The following is a 22,867-nucleotide window of genomic DNA, read 5'->3' as shown; positions in this document are numbered from 1 at the left end:
TCAAAAATATGAAAAGTAACCAAAGCGTCTCAAACTCACGTCATATGATGCCCGAGATCCGAAAGGGCAGAAAAAGTTTGCAGAACCTGTTTCCCTGCTCTAGATTCTGAACAAGCTGCAGAAACCTGAGTGCAGCTCAGGAGAGAAAAAGAAGGCCAAAACTGTGACCCGCAGGTCAGGATTTTTTTTAAAAAATGAAAAGCATGCAAAGCGTCTCAAACTCGCGTCATATAATGCCCGAGATCCGAATGGGTAGAAAAAGTTTGCGGAACCTGTTTCCCTGCTCCAGATTCTGAACAAGCTGCAGAAACCTGAGTGCAGCTCAGGAGAGAAAAAGAAGGCCAAAACTGTGACCCGCAGGTTAGGATTTTTTCAAAAAAATGAAAAGTATCCAAAGCATCTCAAACTCACGTCATATGATGCCCGAGATACAAAAGGGCAGAAAAAGTTTGTGGAACCTGTTTCTCTGCTCTAGATTCTGAACAAGCTGCAGAAACCTGAGTGTAGCTCAGGAGAGAAAAAGAAGGCCAAAACTGTGACCCGTGTCAAAAAAATGAAAAGTATGGAAAGCGCTCACACTCACGTTATATGATGCCCGAGATCCGAAAGGGCAGAAAAAGTTCGCGGAACCTGTTTCTCTGCTCTAGATTCTGAACAAGCTGCAGAAACCTGAGTGCAGCTCAAGAGAGAAAAAGAAGGCAAAAACTGTGACCAGCAGGTTAGGATTTTTTTCAAAAAAATGAAAAGTATGCAAAGCGTCTCAAAGTCACGTCATATGATGCCCGAGGTCCGAAAGGGCAGAAAAAGTTTGCGGAACCTGTTTCCCTGCTCTAGATTCTGAACAAGCAGCAGAAACCTGAGTGCAGCTCAGGAGAGAAAAAGAAGGCAAAAACTGTGACCCACGTCAAAAAAATGAAAAGTATGCAAAGCGTCTCAAACTCACGTCATATGATGCCCGAGATCCAAAACGGCAGGAAAAGTTTGCGGAACCTATTTCCCTGCTCTAGATTCTGAACAAGCTGCAGAAACCTGAGTGCAGCTCAGGAGAGAAAAACGCCAAAAATTGTGACCAGGGTCAGAATTATATCAAAAAAATGAAAAGTGTCAAAAGTGTCTGAAACTCGCGTCATATGTTGCCCGTGATCCAAAAGGCAGGAAAAGTTTGTGGAACCTGTCTCCCTGCTCTAGATTCTGAGCAAGTTGCAGAAACCTGAGTGCAACTCAGGAGAGAAAAAGAAGGCGAAAACAGTGACCCACGTCAAAAAAATGGAAAGTATGCAAAGCGTCTCAAACTCGCGTCATATGAAGCACGAGATCAAAAAGGGCAGAAAAAGGTTGTGCAACCTGTTTCCCTGCTCTAGATTCTGAACAAGCTGCAGAAACCTGAGTGCAGCTCAGGAGAGAAAAAGAAGGCAAAAACTGTGACCCGCGGGTCAGGATTTTTTCAAAAAAATGAAAAGTATGCAAAACGTCTCTACTCGCATCAGATGATGCCCGAGATCCGAAAGGGCAGAAAAAGTTTGCCGAACCTGTTTCCCTGCTCTAGATTCTGAAGAAGCTGCAGAAACCTGAGTGCAGCTCAGGAGAGAAAAAGAAGGCCAAAACTGTGACCCGCAGGTTAGGATTTTTTCAAAAAAAAGAAAAGTATCCAAAGCGTCTCAAACTCACGTCATATGATGCCCGAGATACAAAAGGGCAGAAAAAGTTTGTGCAACCTGTTTCCCTGCTCTAGATTCTGAACAAGCTGCAGAAACCTGAGTGTAGCTCAGGATTGAAAAAAAAGGCCAAAAATTGTGACCAGGGTCAGAATTATATCAAAAAAATGAAAAGTGTCAAAAGTGTCTCAAACTCGCGTCATATGTTGCCCGTGATCCAAAAGGCAGGAAAAGTTTGTGGAACCTGTCTCCCTCCTCTAGATTCTGAACAAGCTGCAGAAACCTGAGTGCAGCTCAGGAGAGAAAAAGAAGGCCAAAACAGTGACCCGCGTCAAAAAAATGGAAAGTATGCAAAGCGTCTCAAACTTGCGTCATATGATGCCCGAGATACAAAAGGGCAGAAAAAGTTTGCGCAACCTGTTTCCCTGCTCTAGATTCTGAACAAGCTGCAGAAACCTGAGTGTAGCTAAGGAGAGAAAAAAAAGGCCAAAACTGTGACCCAAATTTCAGGATTTTTTCAAAAAAATGAAAAGTATACAAAGTGTCTCAAACTCGCATCAAATGAAGCCCGAGATAAAAAATGCAGAAAAAATTCGCGGAACCTGTTTCTCTGCTCTAGATTCTGAACAAGCTGCAGAAACCTGAGTGCAGCTCAAGAGAGAAAAAGAAGGCAAAAACTGTGACCTGCAGGTTAGGATTTTTTCAAAAAAATGAAAAGTATGCAAAGCGTCTCAAACTCACGTCATATGATGCCCGAGATCCGAAAGGGCAGAAAAAGTTTGCGGAACCTGTTTCCGTGCTCTAGATTCTGAACAAGCTGCAGAAACCTGAGTGCAGCTCAGGAGAGAAAAAGAAGGCAAAAACTGTGACCCACGTCAAAAAAATGAAAAGTATCCAAAGCGTCTCAAACTCACGTCGTATGATGCCCGAGATACAAAAGGGCAGAAAAAGGTTGTGGAAACTGTTTCCCTGCTCTAGATTCTGAACAAGCTGCAGAAACCTGAGTGCAGCTCAAGAGAGAAAAAGAAGGCAAAAACTGTGACCCACGGGTCAGGATTTTTTCAATAAAATGAAAAGTATCCAAAGCGTCTCAAATTCGCGTCAGATGATGCCCGACATCCAAAACGGCAGGAAAAGTTTGCGGAACCTATTTCCCTGCTCTAGATTCTGAACAAGCTGCGGAAACCTGAGTGCAGCTCAGGAGAGAGAAAAACGCCAAAAATTGTGACCAGGGTCAGAATTATATCAAAAAAATGAAAAGTGTCAAAAGTGTCTCAAACTCGCGTCATATGTTGCCCGTGATCCAAAAGGCAGGAAAAGTTTGTGGAACCTGTCTCCCTGCTCTAGATTCTGAACAAGCTGCAGAAACCTGAGTGCAGCTCAGGAGAGAAAAAGAAGGCCAAAACAGTGACCCGCGTCAAAAAAATGGAAAGTATGCAAAGCGTCTCAAACTTGCGTCATATGAAGCCCGAGATCAAAAAGGGCAGAAAAAGGTTGTGCAACCTGTTTCCTTGGTCTAGATTCTGAACAAGCTGCAGAAACCTGAGTGCAGCTCAGGAGAGAAAAAGAAGGCCAAAACTGTGACCCGCAGGTTAGGATTTTTTCAAAAAAATGAAAAGTATCCAAAGCGTCTCAAACTCACGTCATATGATGCCCGAGATACAAAAGGGCAGAAAAAGGTTGTGGAACCTGTTTCCCTGCTCTAGATTCTGAACAAGCTGCAGAAACCTGAGTGTAGCTCAGGAGAGAAAAAAAAGGCCAAAACTGAGACCCAAATTTCAGGATTTTTTCAAAAAAATGAAAAGTAGGCAAAGCGTCTCAAACTCACGTCATATGATGCCCGAGATCCGAAAGGGCAGAAAAAGTTTGAGGAACCTGTTTCCCTGCTCTAGATTCTGAACAAGCTGCAGAAACCTGAGTGCAGCTCAGGAGCGAAAGAGAAGGCAAAAACTGTGACACGCAGGTCAGGATTTTTTCAAAAAAATGAAAAGTATGCAAAGCGCTCACACTCACGTTATATGATGCCCGAGATCCGAAAGGGCAGAAAAAGTTTGCAGAACCTGTTTCCCTGCTCTAGATTCTGAACAAGCTGCAGAAACCTGAGTGCAGCTCAGGACAGAGAGAGAAGGCAAAAACTGTGACACGCAGGTCAGGATATTTGCAAAAAAATGAAAAGTATGCAAAGCGTCTCAAACTCGCGTCATATGATGCCCGAGATCCGAATGGGCAGAAAAAGTTTGCGGAACCTGTTTCCCTGCTCTAGATTCTGAACAAGCTGCAGAAACCTGAGTGCAGCTCAGGAGAGAAAAAGCAGGAAAAAAGTGTGTCCCGCGGGTCAGGATTTTTTCAAAAAAATGAAATGTATCCAAAGCGTCTCAAACTCACGTCATATGATGCCCGAGATCCGAAAGGGCAGAAAAAGTTTGCGGAACCTGTTTCCCTGCTCTAGATTTTGAACAAGCTGCAGAAACCTGAGTGCAGCTCAAGAGAGAAAAAGAAGGCAAAAACTGTGACCCGCGTCAAAAAAATGGAAAGTATGCAAAGCGTCTCAAACTCGCATCATATGAAGCCCGAGATCAAAAAGGGCAGAAAAAGGTTGTGCAAACTGTTTCCCTGCTCTAGATTCTGAACAAGCTGCAGAAACCTGAGTGTAGCTCAGGATTGAAAAAAAAGGCCAAAAATTGTGACCAGGGTCAGAATTTTTTCAATAAAATGAAAAGTATCCAAAGCGTCTCAGATTCGCGTCATATGATGCCCGACATCCAAAACGGCAGGAAAAGTTTGCGGAACCTATTTCCCTGCTCTAGATTCTGAACAAGCTGCGGAAACCTGAGTGCAGCTCAGGAGAGAGAAAAACGCCAAAAATTGTGACGAGGGTCAGAATTATATCAAAAAAATGAAAAGTGTCAAAAGTGTCTCAAACCCGCGTCATATGTTGCCCGTGATCCAAAAGGCAGGAAAAGTTTGTGGAACCTGTCTCCCTGCTCTAGATTCTGAACAAGCTGCAGAAACCTGAGTGCAGCTCAGGAGAGAAAAAGAAGGCCAAAACAGTGACCCGCGTCAAAAAAATGGAAAGTATGCAAAGCGTCTCAAACTTGCGTCATATGAAGCCCGAGATCAAAAAGGGCAGAAAAAGGTTGTGCAACCTGTTTCCCTGGTCTAGATTCTGAACAAGCTGCAGAAACCTGAGTGCAGCTCAGGAGAGAAAAAGAAGGCCAAAACTGTGACCCGCAGGTTAGGATTTTTTCAAAAAAATGAAAAGTATCCAAAGCATCTCAAACTCACGTCATATGATGCCCGAGATACAAAAGGGCAGAAAAAGGTTTTGGAACCTGTTTCCCTGCTCTAGATTCTGAACAAGCTGCAGAAACCTGAGTGTAGCTCAGGAGAGAAAAATAAGGCGAAAACTGAGACCCAAATTTCAGGATTTTTTCAAAAAAATGAAAAGTATGCAAAGCGTCTCAAACTCACGTCATATGATGCCCGAGATCCGAAAGGGCAGGAAAAGTTTGCGGAACCTGTTTCCCTGCTCTAGATTCTGAACAAGCTGCAGAAACCTGAGTGCAGCTCAGGAGAGAAAGAGAAGGCAAAAACTGTGACACGCAGGTCAGGATTTTTTCAAAAAAATGAAAAGTATGCAAAGCGTCTCAAACTCGCGTCATATGATGCCCGAGATCCGAAAGGGCAGAAAAAGTTTGCGGAACCTGTTTCCCTGCTCTAGATTCTGAACAAGCTGCAGAAACCTGAGTGCAGCTCAGGAGAGAAAGAGAAGGCAAAAACTGTGACACGCAGGTCAGGATTTTTTCAAAAAAATGAAAAGTATGCAAAGCGTCTCAAACTCGCGTCATATGATGCCCGAGATCCGAAAGGGCAGAAAAAGTTTGCGGAACCTGTTTCCCTGTACTAGATTCTGAACAAGCTGCAGAAACCTGAGTGCAGCTCAGGAGAGAAAGAGAAGGCAAAAACTGTGACACGCAGTTCAGGATATTTGCAAAAAAATGAAAAGTATGCAAAGCGTCTCAAACTCGCGTCATATGATGCCCGAGATCCGAATGGGCAGAAAAAGTTTGCGGAACCTGTTTCCCTGCTCTAGATTCTGAAGAAGCTGCAGAAACCTGAGTGCAGCTCAGGAGAGAAAGAGAAGGCAAAAACTGTGACACGCAGTTCAGGATATTTGCAAAAAAATGAAAAGTATGCAAAGCGTCTCAAACTCGCGTCACCTGATGCCCGAGATCCGAATGGGCAGAAAAAGTTTGCGGAACCTGTTTCCCTGCTCTAGATTCTGAACAAGCTGCAGAAACCTGAGTGCAGCTCAGGAGAGAAAAAGTAGGCCAAAACTGTGATGCGCAGGTTAGGATTTTTTCAAAATTGAAAAGTATCCAAAGCGTCTCAAACTCACGTCATATGATGCCCGAGATACAAAAGGGCAGAAAAAGGTTGTGGAACCTGTTTCCCTGCTCTAGATTCTGAACAAGCTGCAGAAACCTGAGTGTAGCTCAGGAGAGAAAAAAAAGGCCAAAACTGTGACCCAAATTTCAGGATTTTTTCAAAAAAATGAAAAGTATGCAAAGCGTCTCAAACTCGCGTCAAATGAAGCCCGAGATAAAAAATGGCAGAAAAAGTTCGCGGAACCTGTTTCTCTGCTCTAGATTCTGAACAAGCTGCAGAAACCTGAGTGCAGCTCAGGAGAGAAAAAGAAGGCAAAAACTGTGACCCACGTCAAAAAAATGAAAAGTATGCAAAGCGTCCCAAACTCACGTCATATGATGCCCGAGATCCGAAAGGGCAGAAAAAGTTTGCGGAACATGTTTCCCTGCTCTAGATTCTGAACAAGCTGCAGAAACCTGAGTGCAGGTCAGGAGAGAAAGAGAAGGCAAAAACTGTGACACGCAGGTCAGGATTTTTTCAAAAAAATGAAAAGTATGCAAAACGCTCACACTCACGTTATATGATGCCCGAGATCCGAAAGGGCAGAAAAAGTTTGCGGAACCTGTTTCCCTGCTCTAGATTCTGAACAAGCTGCAGAAACCTGAGTGCAGCTCAGGAAAGAAAGAGAAGACAAAAATTGTGACACGCATGTCAGGATTTTTTCAAAAATATGAAAAGTAACCAAAGCGTCTCAAACTCACGTCATATGATGCCCGAGATCCGAAAGGGCAGAAAAAGTTTGCAGAACCTGTTTCCCTGCTCTAGATTCTGAACAAGCTGCAGAAACCTGAGTGCAGCTCAGGAGAGAAAAAGAAGGCCAAAACTGTGACCCGCAGGTCAGGATTTTTTTTAAAAAATGAAAAGCATGCAAAGCGTCTCAAACTCGCGTCATATAATGCCCGAGATCCGAATGGGTAGAAAAAGTTTGCGGAACCTGTTTCCCTGCTCCAGATTCTGAACAAGCTGCAGAAACCTGAGTGCAGCTCAGGAGAGAAAAAGAAGGCCAAAACTGTGACCCGCAGGTTAGGATTTTTTCAAAAAAATGAAAAGTATCCAAAGCATCTCAAACTCACGTCATATGATGCCCGAGATACAAAAGGGCAGAAAAAGTTTGTGGAACCTGTTTCTCTGCTCTAGATTCTGAACAAGCTGCAGAAACCTGAGTGTAGCTCAGGAGAGAAAAAGAAGGCCAAAACTGTGACCCGTGTCAAAAAAATGAAAAGTATGGAAAGCGCTCACACTCACGTTATATGATGCCCGAGATCCGAAAGGGCAGAAAAAGTTCGCGGAACCTGTTTCTCTGCTCTAGATTCTGAACAAGCTGCAGAAACCTGAGTGCAGCTCAAGAGAGAAAAAGAAGGCAAAAACTGTGACCAGCAGGTTAGGATTTTTTTCAAAAAAATGAAAAGTATGCAAAGCGTCTCAAAGTCACGTCATATGATGCCCGAGGTCCGAAAGGGCAGAAAAAGTTTGCGGAACCTGTTTCCCTGCTCTAGATTCTGAACAAGCAGCAGAAACCTGAGTGCAGCTCAGGAGAGAAAAAGAAGGCAAAAACTGTGACCCACGTCAAAAAAATGAAAAGTATGCAAAGCGTCTCAAACTCACGTCATATGATGCCCGAGATCCAAAACGGCAGGAAAAGTTTGCGGAACCTATTTCCCTGCTCTAGATTCTGAACAAGCTGCAGAAACCTGAGTGCAGCTCAGGAGAGAAAAACGCCAAAAATTGTGACCAGGGTCAGAATTATATCAAAAAAATGAAAAGTGTCAAAAGTGTCTGAAACTCGCGTCATATGTTGCCCGTGATCCAAAAGGCAGGAAAAGTTTGTGGAACCTGTCTCCCTGCTCTAGATTCTGAGCAAGTTGCAGAAACCTGAGTGCAACTCAGGAGAGAAAAAGAAGGCGAAAACAGTGACCCACGTCAAAAAAATGGAAAGTATGCAAAGCGTCTCAAACTCGCGTCATATGAAGCACGAGATCAAAAAGGGCAGAAAAAGGTTGTGCAACCTGTTTCCCTGCTCTAGATTCTGAACAAGCTGCAGAAACCTGAGTGCAGCTCAGGAGAGAAAAAGAAGGCAAAAACTGTGACCCGCGGGTCAGGATTTTTTCAAAAAAATGAAAAGTATGCAAAACGTCTCTACTCGCATCAGATGATGCCCGAGATCCGAAAGGGCAGAAAAAGTTTGCCGAACCTGTTTCCCTGCTCTAGATTCTGAAGAAGCTGCAGAAACCTGAGTGCAGCTCAGGAGAGAAAAAGAAGGCCAAAACTGTGACCCGCAGGTTAGGATTTTTTCAAAAAAAAGAAAAGTATCCAAAGCGTCTCAAACTCACGTCATATGATGCCCGAGATACAAAAGGGCAGAAAAAGTTTGTGCAACCTGTTTCCCTGCTCTAGATTCTGAACAAGCTGCAGAAACCTGAGTGTAGCTCAGGATTGAAAAAAAAGGCCAAAAATTGTGACCAGGGTCAGAATTATATCAAAAAAATGAAAAGTGTCAAAAGTGTCTCAAACTCGCGTCATATGTTGCCCGTGATCCAAAAGGCAGGAAAAGTTTGTGGAACCTGTCTCCCTCCTCTAGATTCTGAACAAGCTGCAGAAACCTGAGTGCAGCTCAGGAGAGAAAAAGAAGGCCAAAACAGTGACCCGCGTCAAAAAAATGGAAAGTATGCAAAGCGTCTCAAACTTGCGTCATATGATGCCCGAGATACAAAAGGGCAGAAAAAGTTTGCGCAACCTGTTTCCCTGCTCTAGATTCTGAACAAGCTGCAGAAACCTGAGTGTAGCTAAGGAGAGAAAAAAAAGGCCAAAACTGTGACCCAAATTTCAGGATTTTTTCAAAAAAATGAAAAGTATACAAAGTGTCTCAAACTCGCATCAAATGAAGCCCGAGATAAAAAATGCAGAAAAAATTCGCGGAACCTGTTTCTCTGCTCTAGATTCTGAACAAGCTGCAGAAACCTGAGTGCAGCTCAAGAGAGAAAAAGAAGGCAAAAACTGTGACCTGCAGGTTAGGATTTTTTCAAAAAAATGAAAAGTATGCAAAGCGTCTCAAACTCACGTCATATGATGCCCGAGATCCGAAAGGGCAGAAAAAGTTTGCGGAACCTGTTTCCGTGCTCTAGATTCTGAACAAGCTGCAGAAACCTGAGTGCAGCTCAGGAGAGAAAAAGAAGGCAAAAACTGTGACCCACGTCAAAAAAATGAAAAGTATCCAAAGCGTCTCAAACTCACGTCGTATGATGCCCGAGATACAAAAGGGCAGAAAAAGGTTGTGGAAACTGTTTCCCTGCTCTAGATTCTGAACAAGCTGCAGAAACCTGAGTGCAGCTCAAGAGAGAAAAAGAAGGCAAAAACTGTGACCCACGGGTCAGGATTTTTTCAATAAAATGAAAAGTATCCAAAGCGTCTCAAATTCGCGTCAGATGATGCCCGACATCCAAAACGGCAGGAAAAGTTTGCGGAACCTATTTCCCTGCTCTAGATTCTGAACAAGCTGCGGAAACCTGAGTGCAGCTCAGGAGAGAGAAAAACGCCAAAAATTGTGACCAGGGTCAGAATTATATCAAAAAAATGAAAAGTGTCAAAAGTGTCTCAAACTCGCGTCATATGTTGCCCGTGATCCAAAAGGCAGGAAAAGTTTGTGGAACCTGTCTCCCTGCTCTAGATTCTGAACAAGCTGCAGAAACCTGAGTGCAGCTCAGGAGAGAAAAAGAAGGCCAAAACAGTGACCCGCGTCAAAAAAATGGAAAGTATGCAAAGCGTCTCAAACTTGCGTCATATGAAGCCCGAGATCAAAAAGGGCAGAAAAAGGTTGTGCAACCTGTTTCCTTGGTCTAGATTCTGAACAAGCTGCAGAAACCTGAGTGCAGCTCAGGAGAGAAAAAGAAGGCCAAAACAGTGACCCGCAGGTTAGGATTTTTTCAAAAAAATGAAAAGTATCCAAAGCGTCTCAAACTCACGTCATATGATGCCCGAGATACAAAAGGGCAGAAAAAGGTTGTGGAACCTGTTTCCCTGCTCTAGATTCTGAACAAGCTGCAGAAACCTGAGTGTAGCTCAGGAGAGAAAAAAAAGGCCAAAACTGAGACCCAAATTTCAGGATTTTTTCAAAAAAATGAAAAGTAGGCAAAGCGTCTCAAACTCACGTCATATGATGCCCGAGATCCGAAAGGGCAGAAAAAGTTTGAGGAACCTGTTTCCCTGCTCTAGATTCTGAACAAGCTGCAGAAACCTGAGTGCAGCTCAGGAGCGAAAGAGAAGGCAAAAACTGTGACACGCAGGTCAGGATTTTTTCAAAAAAATGAAAAGTATGCAAAGCGCTCACACTCACGTTATATGATGCCCGAGATCCGAAAGGGCAGAAAAAGTTTGCAGAACCTGTTTCCCTGCTCTAGATTCTGAACAAGCTGCAGAAACCTGAGTGCAGCTCAGGACAGAGAGAGAAGGCAAAAACTGTGACACGCAGGTCAGGATATTTGCAAAAAAATGAAAAGTATGCAAAGCGTCTCAAACTCGCGTCATATGATGCCCGAGATCCGAATGGGCAGAAAAAGTTTGCGGAACCTGTTTCCCTGCTCTAGATTCTGAACAAGCTGCAGAAACCTGAGTGCAGCTCAGGAGAGAAAAAGCAGGAAAAAAGTGTGTCCCGCGGGTCAGGATTTTTTCAAAAAAATGAAATGTATCCAAAGCGTCTCAAACTCACGTCATATGATGCCCGAGATCCGAAAGGGCAGAAAAAGTTTGCGGAACCTGTTTCCCTGCTCTAGATTTTGAACAAGCTGCAGAAACCTGAGTGCAGCTCAAGAGAGAAAAAGAAGGCAAAAACTGTGACCCGCGTCAAAAAAATGGAAAGTATGCAAAGCGTCTCAAACTCGCATCATATGAAGCCCGAGATCAAAAAGGGCAGAAAAAGGTTGTGCAAACTGTTTCCCTGCTCTAGATTCTGAACAAGCTGCAGAAACCTGAGTGTAGCTCAGGATTGAAAAAAAAGGCCAAAAATTGTGACCAGGGTCAGAATTTTTTCAATAAAATGAAAAGTATCCAAAGCGTCTCAGATTCGCGTCATATGATGCCCGACATCCAAAACGGCAGGAAAAGTTTGCGGAACCTATTTCCCTGCTCTAGATTCTGAACAAGCTGCGGAAACCTGAGTGCAGCTCAGGAGAGAGAAAAACGCCAAAAATTGTGACGAGGGTCAGAATTATATCAAAAAAATGAAAAGTGTCAAAAGTGTCTCAAACCCGCGTCATATGTTGCCCGTGATCCAAAAGGCAGGAAAAGTTTGTGGAACCTGTCTCCCTGCTCTAGATTCTGAACAAGCTGCAGAAACCTGAGTGCAGCTCAGGAGAGAAAAAGAAGGCCAAAACAGTGACCCGCGTCAAAAAAATGGAAAGTATGCAAAGCGTCTCAAACTTGCGTCATATGAAGCCCGAGATCAAAAAGGGCAGAAAAAGGTTGTGCAACCTGTTTCCCTGGTCTAGATTCTGAACAAGCTGCAGAAACCTGAGTGCAGCTCAGGAGAGAAAAAGAAGGCCAAAACTGTGACCCGCAGGTTAGGATTTTTTCAAAAAAATGAAAAGTATCCAAAGCATCTCAAACTCACGTCATATGATGCCCGAGATACAAAAGGGCAGAAAAAGGTTTTGGAACCTGTTTCCCTGCTCTAGATTCTGAACAAGCTGCAGAAACCTGAGTGTAGCTCAGGAGAGAAAAATAAGGCGAAAACTGAGACCCAAATTTCAGGATTTTTTCAAAAAAATGAAAAGTATGCAAAGCGTCTCAAACTCACGTCATATGATGCCCGAGATCCGAAAGGGCAGGAAAAGTTTGCGGAACCTGTTTCCCTGCTCTAGATTCTGAACAAGCTGCAGAAACCTGAGTGTAGCTCAGGAGAGAAAAATAAGGCGAAAACTGAGACCCAAATTTCAGGATTTTTTCAAAAAAATGAAAAGTATGCAAAGCGTCTCAAACTCACGTCATATGATGCCCGAGATCCGAAAGGGCAGGAAAAGTTTGCGGAACCTGTTTCCCTGCTCTAGATTCTGAACAAGCTGCAGAAACCTGAGTGCAGCTCAGGAGAGAAAGAGAAGGCAAAAACTGTGACACGCAGGTCAGGATTTTTTCAAAAAAATGAAAAGTATGCAAAGCGCTCACACTCACGTTATATGATGCCCGAGATCCGAAAGGGCAGAAAAAGTTTGCGGAACCTGTTTCCCTGCTCTAGATTCTGAACAAGCTGCAGAAACCTGAGTGCAGCTCAGGAGACAAAGAGAAGGCAAAAACTGTGACACGCAGGTCAGGATTTTTTCAAAAAAATGAAAAGTATGGAAAGCGTCTCAAACTCGCGTCATATGATGCCCGAGATCCGAATGGGCAGAAAAAGTTTGCGGAACCTGTTTCCCTGCTCTAGATTCTGAACAAGCTGCAGAAACCTGAGTGCAGCTCAGGAGAGAAAGAGAAGGCAAAAACTGTGACACGCAGGTCAGGATTTTTTCAAAAAAATGAAAAGTATGCAAAGCGTCTCAAACTCGCGTCATATGATGCCCGAGATCCGAAAGGGCAGAAAAAGTTTGCGGAACCTGTTTCCCTGTACTAGATTCTGAACAAGCTGCAGAAACCTGAGTGCAGCTCAGGAGAGAAAGAGAAGGCAAAAACTGTGACACGCAGTTCAGGATATTTGCAAAAAAATGAAAAGTATGCAAAGCGTCTCAAACTCGCGTCATATGATGCCCGAGATCCGAATGGGCAGAAAAAGTTTGCGGAACCTGTTTACCTGCTCTAGATTCTGAACAAGCTGCAGAAACCTGAGTGCAGCTCAGGAGAGAAAGAGAAGGCAAAAACTGTGACACGCAGGTCATGATATTTGCAAAAAAATGAAAAGTATGCAAAGCGTCTCAAACTCGCGTCACATGATGCCCGAGATCCGAATGGGCAGAAAAAGTTTGCGGAACCTGTTTCCCTGCTCTAGATTCTGAACAAGCTGCAGAAACCTGAGTGCAGCTGAGGAGAGAAAAAGTAGGCCAAAACTGTGATGCGCAGGTTAGGATTTTTTCAAAATTGAAAAGTATCCAAAGCGTCTCAAACTCATGTCATATGATGCCCGAGATACAAAAGGGCAGAAAAAGGTTGTGGAACCTGTTTCCCTGCTCTAGATTCTGAACAAGCTGCAGAAACCTGAGTGAAGCTCAGGAGAGAAAAAAAAGGCCAAAACTGTGACCCAAATTTCAGGATTTTTTCAAAAAAATGAAAAGTATGCAAAGCGTCTCAAACTCGCGTCAAATGAAGCCCGAGATAAAAAATGGCAGAAAAAGTTCACGGAACCTGTTTCTCTGCTCTAGATTCTGAACAAGCTGCAGAAACCTGAGTGCAGCTCAGGAGAGAAAAAGAAGGCAAAAACTGTGACCCTCAGGTTAGGATTTTTTTCAAAAAAATGAAAAGTATGCAAAGCGTCTCAAAGTCGCGTCATATGATGCCCGAGATCCGAAAGGGCAGAAAAAGTTTGCGGAACCTGTTTCCCTGCTCTAGATTCTGAACAAGCTGCAGAAACCTGAGTGCAGGTCAGGAGAGAAAGAGAAGGCAAAAACTGTGACACGCAGGTCAGGATTTTTTCAAAAAAATGAAAAGTATGCAAAACGCTCACACTCACGTTATATGATGCCCGAGATCCGAAAGGGCAGAAAAAGTTTGCGGAACCTATTTCCCTGCTCTAGATTCTGAACAAGCTGCAGAAACCTGAGTGCAGCTCAGGAGAGAAAGAGAAGGCAAAAACTGTGACACGCAGGTCAGGATTTTTTCAAAAAAATGAAAAGTATGCAAAGCGTCTCAAACTCGCGTCATATGATGCCCGAGATCCGAAAGGGCAGAAAAAGTTTGCGGAACCTGTTTCCCTGCTCTAGATTCTGAACAAGCTGCAGAAACCTGAGTGCAGCTCAGGAAAGAAAGAGAAGACAAAAATTGTGACACGCATGTCAGGATTTTTTCAAAAATATGAAAAGTAACCAAAGCATCTCAAACTCACGTCATATGATGCCCGAGATCCGAAAGGGCAGAAAAAGTTTGCAGAACCTGTTTCCCTGCTCTAGATTCTGAACAAGCTGCAGAAACCTGAGTGCAGCTCAGGAGAGAAAAAGAAGGCCAAAACTGTGACCCGCAGGTCAGGATTTTTTTTAAAAAATGAAAAGCATGCAAAGCGTCTCAAACTCGCGTCATATAATGCCCGAGATCCGAATGGGTAGAAAAATTTGGCGGAACCTGTTTCCCTGCTCCAGATTCTGAACAAGCTGCAGAAACCTGAGTGCAGCTCAGGAGAGAAAAAGAAGGCCAAAACTGTGACCCGCAGGTTAGGATTTTTTCAAAAAAATGAAAAGTATCCAAAGCGTCTCAAACTCACGTCATATGATGCCCGAGATACAAAAGGGCAGAAAAAGTTTGTGGAACCTGTTTCTCTGCTCTAGATTCTGAACAAGCTGCAGAAACCTGAGTGTAGCTCAGGAGAGAAAAAGAAGGCCAAAACTGTGACCCGTGTCTAAAAAATGAAAAGTATGCAAAGCGCTCACACTCACGTTATATGATGCCCGAGATCCGAAATTGCAGAAAAAGTTCGCGGAACCTGTTTCTCTGCTCTAGATTCTGAACAAGCTGCAGAAACCTGAGTACAGCTCAAGAGAGAAAAAGAAGGCAAAAACTGTGACCAGCAGGTTAGGATTTTTTTCCAAAAATGAAAAGTATGCAAAGCGTCTCAAAGTCACGTCATATGATGCCCGAGGTCCGAAAGGGCAGAAAAAGTTTGCGGAACCTGTTTCCCTGCTCTTGATTCTGAACAAGCAGCAGAAACCTGAGTGCAGCTCAGGAGAGAAAAAGAAGGCAAAAGCTGTGACCCACGTCAAAAAAATGAAAAGTATGCAAAGCGTCTCAAACTCACGTCATATGATGCCCGAGATCCAAAACGGCAGGAAAAGTTTGCGGAACCTATTTCCCTGCTCTAGATTCTGAACAAGCTGTAGAAACCTGAGTGCACCTCAGGAGAGAAAAATAAAGCAAAAACTGTGACCCGCGGGTCAGGATTTTTTTGAAAAAAATGAAAAGTATGCAAAGCGTCTCAAACTCACGTCATATGATGCCCGAGATCCGAAAGGGCAGAAAAAGTTTGCGGAACCTGTTTCCCTGCTCTAGATTCTGAACAAGCTGCAGAAACCTGAGTGCAGCTCAGGAAAGAAAGAGAAGACAAAAATTGTGACACGCAGGTCAGGATTTTTTCAAAAAAATGAAAAGTAACCAAAGCGTCTCAAACTCACGTCATATGATGCCTGAGATCCAAAAGGGCAGAACAAGTTTGCAGAACCTGTTTCCCTGCTCTAGATTCTGAACAAGCTGTAGAAACCTGAGTTCAGCTCAGGAGAGAAAAAGAAGGCAAAAACTGTGACCAGCGGGTCAGGATTTTTTCAAAAAAATGATAAGTATGCAAAGCGTCTCAAACTCACGTCATATGATGCCCGAGATCAAAAAGGGCAGAAAATGGTTGTACAAACTGTTTCTCTGCTCTAGATTCTGAACAAGCTGCAGAAACCTGAGTGCAGCTCAGGAGAGAAAAAGAAGGCAAAAACTGTGACCCACGGGTCAGGATATTTTCAATAAAATGAAAAGTATCCAAAGCGTCTCAAACTCGCGTCAGATGATGCCCGAGATCCAAAACGGCAGGAAAAGTTTGCGGAACCTATTTCCCTGCTCTAGAGTCTGAACAAGCTGCGGAAACCTGAGTGCAGCTCAGGAGAGAGAAAAACGCCAAAAATTGTGACCAGGGTCAGAATTATATCAAAAAAATGAAAAGTGTCAAAAGTGTCTCAAACTCGCGTCATATGTTGCCCGTGATCCAAAAGGCAGGAAAGGTTTGCGGAACCTGTCTCCCTGCTCTAGATTCTGAACAAGCTGCAGAAACCTGAGTGCAGCTCAGGAGAGAAAAAGAAGGCCAAAACAGTGACCCGCGTCCAAAAAATGGAAAGTATGCAAAGCGTCTCAAACTTGCGTCAAATGAAGCCCTAGATAAAAAATGGCAGAAAAAGTGCGCGGAACCTGTTTCTCTGCTATAGATTCTGAACAAGCTGCAGAAACCTGAGCGCAGCTCAGGAGAGAAAAAGAAGGCAAAAACTGTGACCCACGGGTCAGGATATTTTCAATAAAATGAAAAGTATCCAAAGCGTCTCAAACTCGCGTCAGATGATGCCCGAGATCCAAAACGGCAGGAAAAGTTTGAGGAACCTATTTCCCTGCTCTAGAGTCTGAACAAGCTGCGGAAACCTGAGTGCAGCTCAGGAGAGAGAAAAACGCCAAAAATTGTGACCAGGGTCAGAATTATATCAAAAAAATGAAAAGTGTCAAAAGTGTCTCAAACTCGCGTCATATGTTGCCCGTGATCCAAAAGGCAGGAAAGGTTTGCGGAACCTGTCTCCCTGCTCTAGATTCTGAACAAGCTGCAGAAACCTGAGTGCAGCTCAGGAGAGAAAAAGAAGGCCAAAACAGTGACCCGCGTCCAAAAAATGGAAAGTATGCAAAGCGTCTCAAACTTGCGTCAAATGAAGCCCTAGATAAAAAATGGCAGAAAAAGTGCGCGGAACCTGTTTCTCTGCTATAGATTCTGAACAAGCTGCAGAAACCTGAGCGCAGCTCAGGAGAGAAAGAGAAGGCAAAAACTGTGACACGCAGGTCAGGATTTTTTCAAAAAAATGAAAAGTATGCAAAGCGTCTCATACTCGCGTCATATGATGCCCGAGATCCGAAAGGGCAGAAAAAGTTTGCAGAACCTGTTTCCCTGCTCTAGATTCTGAACAAGCTGCAGAAACCTGAGTGCAGCTCAGGAAAGAAAGAGAAGACAAAAATTGTGACACGCAGGTCAGGATTTTTTCAAAAAAATGAAAAGTAACCAAAGCGTCTCAAACTCACGTCATATGATGCCCGAGATCCGAAAGGGTAGAAAAAGTTTGCAGAACCTGTTTCCCTGCTCTAGATTCTGAACAAGCTGTAGAAACCTGAGTGCACCTCAGGAGAGAAAAATAAAGCAAAAACTGTGACCCGCGGGTCAGGATTTTTTCAAAAAAATGAAAAGTATGCAAAGCGTCTCAAACTCGCGTCATATGATGCCCGAGATCCGAATGGACAGAAAAAGTTTGCGGAACCTGCTCCCTGCTCCAGATTCTGAACAAGCTGCAGAAACCTGAGTGCAGCTCAGGAGAGAAAAAGAAGGCCAAAACTGTGACCCGCAGGTTAGGATTTTTTCAAAAAAATGAAAAGTATCCAAAGCGTCTCAAACTCACGTCATATGATGCCCAAGATACAAAAGGGCAGAAAAAGGTTGTGGAACCTGTTTCTCTGCTCTAGATTCTGAACAAGCTGCAGAAACCTGAGTGTAGCTCAGGAGAGAAAAAGAAGGCCAAAACTGTGACCCGTGTCAAAAAAATGAAAAGTATCCAAAGCGTCTCAAACTCACGTCATATGATGCCCGAGATACAAAAGGGCAGAAAAAGTTTGCGGAACCTGTTTCCCTGCTCTAGATTCTGAACAAGCTGCAGAAACCTGAGTGTAGCTCAGGAGAGAAAAAAAAGGCCAAAACTGTGACCCAAATTTCAGGATTTTTTCAACAAAATGAAAAGTATACAAAGCGTCTCAAACTCGCGTCATATGATGCCCAAGATACAAAAGGGCAGAAAAAGGTTGTGGAACCTGTTTCTCTGCTCTAGATTCTGAACAAGCTGCAGAAACCTGAGTGTAGCTCAGGAGAGAAAAAGAAGGCCAAAACTGTGACCCGTGTCAAAAAAATGAAAAGTATCCAAAGCGTCTCAAACTCACGTCATATGATGCCCGAGATACAAAAGGGCAGAAAAAGTTTGCGGAACCTGTTTCCCTGCTCTAGATTCTGAACAAGCTGCAGAAACCTGAGTGTAGCTCAGGAGAGAGAAAAAAGGCCAAAACTGTGACCCAAATTTCAGGATTTTTTCAACAAAATGAAAAGTATACAAAGCGTCTCAAACTCGCGTCAAATGATGCCCGAGATAAAAAATGGCAGAAAAAGTTCGCGGAACCTGTTTCTCTGCTCTAGATTCTGAACAAGCTGCAGAAACCTGAGTGCAGCTGAAGAGAGAAAAAGTAGGCCAAAACTGTGATGCGCAGGTTAGGATTTTTTCAAAAAAATGAAAAGTATCCAAAGCGTCTCAAACTCACGTCATATGATGCCCGAGATACAAAAGGGCAGAAAAAGGTTGTGGAACCTGTTTCCCTGCTCTAGATTCTGAACAAGCTGCAGAAACCTGAGTGTAGCTCAGGAGAGAAAAAAAAGGCCAAAACTGTGACCCAAATTCAGGATTTTTTCAAAAAAATGAAAAGTATGCAAAGCGTCTCAAACTCGCATCAAATGAAGCCCGAGATAAAAAATGCAGAAAAAGTTTGCGAAACCTGTTTCTCTGCTCTAGATTCTGAACAAGCTGCAGAAACCTGAGTGCAGCTCAAGAGAGAAAAAGAAGGCAAAAACTGTGACCTGCAGGTTAGGATTTTTTCAAAAAAATGAAAAGTATGCAAAGCGTCTCAAACTCACGTCATATGATGCCCGAGATCCGAAAGGGCAGAAAAAGTTTGCGGAACCTGTTTCCCTGCTCTAGATTCTGAACAAGCTGCAGAAACCTGAGTGCAGCTCAGGAGAGAAAAAGAAGGCCAAAACTGTGACCCACGTCAAAAAAATGAAAAGTATGCAAAGCGTCTCAAACTCACGTCATATGATGCCCGAGATCCGACAGGGCAGAAAAAGTTTGCGGAACCTGTTTCCCTGCTCTAGATTCTGAACAAGCTGCAGAAACCTGAGTGCAGCTCAGGAGAGAAAGAGAAGGCAAAAACTGTGACATGCAGGTCAGGATTTTTTCAAAAAAATGAAAAGTATGCAAAGCGTCTCAAACTCGCGTCATATGATGCCCGAGATCCGAATGGGCAGAAAAAGTTTGCGGAACCTGTTTCCCTGCTCCAGATTCTGAACAAGCTGCAGAAACCTGAGTGCAGCTCAGGAGAGAAAAAGAAGGCCAAAACTGTGACCCGCAGGTTAGGATTTTTTCAAAAAAATGAAAAGTATCCAAAGCGTCTCAAACTCACGTCATATGATGCCCAAGATACAAAAGGGCAGAAAAAGTTGTGGAACCTGTTTCTCTGCTCTAGATTCTGAACAAGCTGCAGAAACCTGAGTGTAGCTCAGGAGAGAAAAAGAAGGCCAAAACTGTGACCAGTGTCAAAAAAATGAAAAGTATCCAAAGCGTCTCAAACTCACGTCATATGATGCCCGAGATCCAAAAGGGCAGAAAAAATTTGCAGAACCTGTTTCCCTGCTCTAGATTCTGAACAAGCTGCAGAAACCTGAGTGCAGCTCAGGAGAGAAAGAGAAGGCAAAAACTGTGACATGCAGGTCAGGATTTTTTCAAAAAAATGAAAAGTATGCAAAGCGTCTCAAACTCGCGTCATATGATGCCCGAGATCCGAATGGGCAGAAAAAGTTTGCGGAACCTGTTTCCCTGCTCCAGATTCTGAACAAGCTGCAGAAACCTGAGTGTAGCTCAGGAGAGAAAAAAAAGACCAAAACTGTGACCCAAACTTCAGGATTTTTTTAAAAAAATGAAAAGTATGCAAAGCGTCTCAAACTCGCGTCAAATGAAGCCCGAGATAAAAAATGAAGAAAAAGTTCGCGGAACCAGTTTCTCTGCTCTAGATTCTGAACAAGCTACAGAAACCTGAGTGCAGCTCAGGAGAGAAAAAGCAGGAAAAAAGTGTGTCCCGCGGGTCAGGATTTTTTCAAAAAAATGAAATGTATCCAAAGCGTCTGAGACTCACGTCATATGATGCCCGAGATCCGAAAGGGCAGAAAAAGTTTGCGGAACCTGTTTCCCTGCTCTAGATTTTGAACAAGCTGCAGAAACCTGAGTGCAGCTCAAGAGAGAAAAAGAATGCAAAAACTGTGACCCGCGTCAAAAAAATGGAAAGTATGCAAAGCGTCTCAAACTCGCGTCATATGAAGCCCGAGATCAAAAAGGGCAGAAAAAGGTTGTGCAAACTGTTTCCCTGCTCTAGATTCTGAACAAGCTGCAGAAACCTGAGTGCAGCTCAGGAGAGAAAAAGAAGGCAAAAACTGTGACCCGCGGGTCAGGATTTTTTCAATAAAATGAAAAGTATCCAAAGCGTCTCAAATTCGCGTCAGATGATGCCCCACATCCAAAACGGCAGGAAAAGTTTGCGGAACCTATTTCCCTGCTCTAGATTCTGAACAAGCTGCGGAAACCTGAGTGCAGCTCAGGAGAGAGAAAAACGCCAAAAATTGTGACCAGGGTCAGAATTATATCAAAAAAATGAAAAGTGTCAAAAGTGTCTCAAACTCGCGTCATATGTTGCCCGTGATCCAAAAGGCAGGAAAAGTTTGTGGAACCTGTCTCCCTGCTCTAGATTCTGAACAAGCTGCAGAAACCTGAGTGCAGCTCAGGAGAGAAAAAGAAGGCCAAAACTGTGACCCGCAGGTTAGGATTTTTTCAAAAAAATGAAAAGTATCCAAAACGTCTCAAACTCACGTCATATGATGCCCGAGATAGAAAAGGGCAGAAAAAGGTTGTGGAACCTGTTTCCCTGCTCTAGATTCTGAACAAGCTGCAGAAACCTGAGTGTAGCTCAGGAGAGAAAAAAAAGGTCAAAACTGAGACCCAAATTTCAGGATTTTTTCAAAAAAATGAAAAGTATGCAAAGCGTCTCAAACTCGCGTCAAATGAAGCCCGAGATAAAAAATGCAGAAAAAGTTCGCGGAACCTGTTTCTCTGCTCTAGATTCTGAACAAGCTACAGAAACCTGAGGGCAGCTCAGGAGAGAAAAATCAGGAAAAAAGTGTGTCCCGCGGGTCAGGATTTTTTCAAAAAAATGAAATGTATCCAAAGCGTCTCAAACTCACGTCATATGATGCCCGAGATCCGAAAGGGCAGAAAAAGTTTGCGGAACCTGTTTCCCTGCTCTAGATTTTGAACAAGCTGCAGAAACCTGAGTGCAGCTCAAGAGAGAAAAAGAAGGCAAAAACTGTGACCCGCGTCAAAAAAATGGAAAGTATGCAAAGCGTCTCAAACTCGCGTCATATGAAGCCCGAGATCAAAAAGGGCAGAAAAAGGTTGTGCAAACTGTTTCCCTGCTCTAGATTCTGAACAAGCTGCAGAAACCTGAGTGCAGCTCAGGAGAGAAAAAGAAGGCAAAAACTGTGACCCGCGGGTCAGGATTTTTTCAATAAAATGAAAAGTATCCAAAGCGTCTCAAATTCGCGTCAGATGATGCCCCACATCCAAAACGGCAGGAAAAGTTTGCGGAACCTATTTCCCTGCTCTAGATTCTGAACAAGCTGCGGAAACCTGAGTGCAGCTCAGGAGAGAGAAAAACGCCAAAAATTGTGACCAGGGTCAGAATTATATCAAAAAAATGAAAAGTGTCAAAAGTGTCTCAAACTCTCGTCATATGTTGCCCGTGATCCAAAAGGCAGGAAAAGTTTGTGGAACCTGTCTCCCTGCTCTAGATTCTGAACAAGCTGCAGAAACCTGAGTGCAGCTCAGGAGAGAAAAAGAAGGCCAAAACAGTGACCCGCGTCAAAAAAATGGAAAGTATGCAAAGCGTCTCAAACTTGCGTCATATGAAGCCCGAGATCAAAAAGGGCAGAAAAAGGTTGTGCAACCTGTTTCCCTGGTCTAGATTCTGAACAAGCTGCAGAAACCTGAGTGCAGCTCAGGAGAGAAAAAGAAGGCCAAAGCTGTGACCCGCAGGTTAGGATTTTTTCAAAAAAATGAAAAGTATCCAAAGCGTCTCAAACTCACGTCATATGATGCCCGAGATACAAAAGGGCAGAAAAAGGTTGTGGAACCTGTTTCCCTGCTCTAGATTCTGAACAAGCTGCAGAAACCTGAGTGTAGCTCAGGAGAGAAAAAAAAGGCCAAAACTGAGACCCAAATTTCAGGATTTTTTCAAAAAAATGAAAAGCATGCAAAGCGTCTCAAACTCACGTCATATGATGCCCGAGATCTGAAAGGGCAGAAAAAGTTTGCGGAACCTGTTTCCCTGCTCTAGATTCTGAACAAGCTGCAGAAACCTGAGTGCAGCTCAGGAGCGAAAGAGAAGGCAAAAACTGTGACACGCAGGTCAGGATTTTTTCAAAAAAATGAAAAGTATGCAAAGCGCTCACACTCACGTTATATGATGCCCGAGATCCGAAAGGGCAGAAAAAGTTTGCAGAACCTGTTTCCCTGCTCTAGATTCTGAACAAGCTGCAGAAACCTGAGTACAGCTCAGGACAGAAAGAGAAGGCAAAAACTGTGACACGCAGGTCAGGATATTTGCAAAAAAATGAAAAGTATGCAAAGCATCTCAAACTCGCGTCATATGATGCCCGAGATCCGAATGGGCAGAAAAAGTTTGCGGAACCTGTTTCCCTGCTCTAGATTCTGAACAAGCTGCAGAAACCTGAGTGCAGCTCAGCAGAGAAAAAGTAGGCCAAAACTGTGATGCGCAGGTTAGAATTTTTTCAAAAAAATGAAAAGTATCCAAAGCGTCTCAAACTCACGTCATATGATGCCCGAGATACAAAAGGGCAGAAAAAGGTTGTGGAACCTGTTTCCCTGCTCTAGATTCTGAACAAGCTGCAGAAACCTGAGTGTAGCTCAGGAGAGAAAAAAAAGGCCAAAACTGTGACCCAAATTTCAGGATTTTTTCAAAAAAATGAAAAGTATGCAAAGCGTCTCAAACTCGCG

Source organism: Rhineura floridana, chromosome 9, assembly GCF_030035675.1.
Source record: "Rhineura floridana isolate rRhiFlo1 chromosome 9, rRhiFlo1.hap2, whole genome shotgun sequence".
NCBI classification, from domain to species: Eukaryota; Metazoa; Chordata; class Lepidosauria; order Squamata; family Rhineuridae; genus Rhineura; species Rhineura floridana.
Note: the sequence above shows the minus strand (reverse complement) of the source record.